The 2,766-nt window shown below is 41.1% G+C and overlaps 1 protein-coding gene across 3 annotated transcripts in view; it reads right to left on the bottom strand.

Annotated features, from left to right (window-relative positions):
• Positions 1–2,766, bottom strand: part of SSH2 (slingshot protein phosphatase 2) — a 250,754-nt gene that overhangs the window by 205,890 nt on the left and 42,098 nt on the right. The gene's annotated exons all lie outside the window — the stretch shown is intronic.

Genomic DNA, 2,766 nt, shown 5'->3' with positions numbered 1-2,766 from the left:
AAGAAGTTTTTACTTAGAACCACAGATTAGACCTATTTCTCAGTAGTTAAAGAGCTTGATTCCTTCTTTAATAAGAGAACTGAAAGACTGAGCTCTACTACCACAGGAGCAGCTCAGGTTGATTAGCAAGGAGGGCTGGAGACACTTAAAATTAAGGACTAACAAGCTGAATGGGGCATAAAGTGAGTGATGATTTTGTACTTGTAATTAATTTCCTATTCTGACTACACGATCTCTTCATACTGCAGAAAGGTCATTTTTGCTTTCTGATTTAATTGCCCGGACTATAACGAGAGAAGCTGCCCAGTAGGAGCTAAAAGGTTGTAAACCTGAGGAATAATCTTTCCAGAAAATTCACTCCCTATTCTCTGGAGAAATAGTTATACCAACTGTTAAAACTATCTGAGGGGAATATCATCTGAACACCTCTCTGGAGATCTCCTTCCCTGATTCCACTTTCAACATGTACTAAAAATCAGTCAGTTTTGGGTCTGGTGGGGGTAGGGCTTCCTCCTCAAAATCCTTTAATTCATAAAACTGTTGAAGGTGAGAAAAGTCCATTTACAGACTCTACCCAAGTCTGACTTCTTTTCCGCAGTCACCCACAATTCAGGGGCTGACATGATGGTGAGATTGCTAAACTCCTTGGGGAAACATTCATGCTGGTAGGAGACAGGGTAAACACATAAAATTCAATTTCCACCAGAGAATTTTAAGAAGGATCCCCATCAAATACTGGTCATGGGTCAATGGTATTCCCAACTGAAAAGAACGAGGATACTAGAGACCCAAAAGAAGAGAGGATCAAGGAGGATGCAGAATCCTGGAACTTGCAAGGGAAGAGCCACTCTGTCAGGCCAGGGTCAGTAGAGACCCTTGTGAACAAACTGATGACTGTCACAGAGAGGAGTTATTCTGAAAAAAACAAAACAAAACAAAACAAAAAAAAAAACTTGCAGAGAATGATAAATTGCTTTTGATAGTGGCTTTTTCTCTAGAACAACAGCAAAATGCAGGAAGTTCCTCTGCAGAAATCAAAATCCATGTCAGTCTCTTCCTAAAACACAGGACCAGTAGAAATCAGAGCTGTTTTCATAAGCAGCAGGGCTAGACACTAAAGCACTGGAGTTTATGGTTGCTACTGTCCTGACCCTAGAGAAAAACCTGGAGTTTACACACGGATTTCTTGCATACGAGGCAGCACAAAGATACATTTCAGGCCCAGGCAATGCCCCTGAGGAAGTAGTGACAAGTGCCATGTCCTACAGAAATCAGTCAGCTTCTGAGAGGCAAAGCTGTCTGAGCCTGAGCAGAACTGTCAGAAATTGTATGTTCTAGCAGAAAATCCCCTTCCATGAGGATAATTTCTCTGAAAGAAAATGCTCATCACATATGGAGATAAATCTTAGATCTTTCTCATGTAAACATATCCTCTGAAGTGGATGGTCTCTGTTTCTCATAAGCAAGAGAAGTCTTTCCAAATATACTAGTTTCTTCTAACTGGGGTAAAAGAAGAAAACAAAACCTGAAAATCCATTGCTTGGGAGTTGTACTAGCTCATTCTGTTATTCTCACTATTCCCGCTGTCTAGATGGAGAACAAATATTGGTATGAGAACGACATTGGTATTCTTTGTTGGTAATTAGGCCATGTGCATCTCAGGAAATTATCATTTAAAATACAATAATGTAGGGCACACCTGATGGCTCAGCTGGTTAGGCATCCAACTCTAGATTTTGGCTCATGTCCTGATCTGAGGGTCATGTGGTCAAGCCCTGCATGGGGTTTGCACTAGGCATAGAGCCTGCTTAGAATTCTCTCTCCTCCTCTCCCCTGTGCTCCCCCACCGTCCACCACCATGCACAGAAATACAAAACAAAACAAAAACCAAACAAATAATTTAGTCTCATCCCTTTGCCACATCAAGATAATTCCATTAGGAAGGGGACCAACCTGTCGGGAAGTGCAACAGAACCCTGCACCCTCCAGACACTTTAAATCTGGAACCTACTGTCTATGAGTTCAGATCACTGTCATTGGCTCATGTAGATTTGTCAAAGGAAGGTGGTTAGAAAGATTCAAAGTAAAAATCACCCTACTGTAATAGCCACAATTCCACTGGGAGTTAGAAAACCTCCACTATTGGGGCACCTGGGTGGCTCAGTGGGTTAAGCTGCTGCCTTCGGCTCAGGTCATGATCTCAGGGTCCTGGGATCAAGCCCCACATCAGGCTTTCTGCTCAGCGGGGAGCCTGTTTCCTCCTCTCTCTCTGCCTGCCTCTCTGCCTGCTTGTCATCTCTCTCTGTCAAATAAATAAACAAAATCTCTAAAAAAAAATAAATAAATAAAAAAATTAAAAAAAAGAAAACCTCCACTATTGAAACCCAACATTTAAGACCCACACTGAGTAGAAACCAAGCTACACACGGCCACAGAATAAAACTTCCTCTGATGAAAAGTGTCTAGTTTCCAATTTCTGAAGCAATGTCCTTTCTTCATTAATCCTCAACTAATTGCAAACTAAGATGAATGGGTAGACCCTTCTTGTGTTCTGAAGCTCTAAATTGTTTGCTTGAAGGATAAGGAACAGTTTCATATTTTGACAAAAAGATCACTTGCAGTTAAGCCACATAAAAGTCCTCTCTCCAAAGACTGCTCATAATTGACACCTAGTCAAGTAATACCACTAAGTATGCCCAGTTTCCTCAATCCCAAATAATCAAATGAAGATACTTTCTAATCTTCTTACTGAAACAATTTTTCAGG

Source organism: Mustela erminea, chromosome 18, assembly GCF_009829155.1.
Source record: "Mustela erminea isolate mMusErm1 chromosome 18, mMusErm1.Pri, whole genome shotgun sequence".
Lineage (NCBI taxonomy): Eukaryota > Metazoa > Chordata > Mammalia > Carnivora > Mustelidae > Mustela > Mustela erminea.
This window is presented reverse-complemented; position numbering and strand designations above follow the sequence as displayed.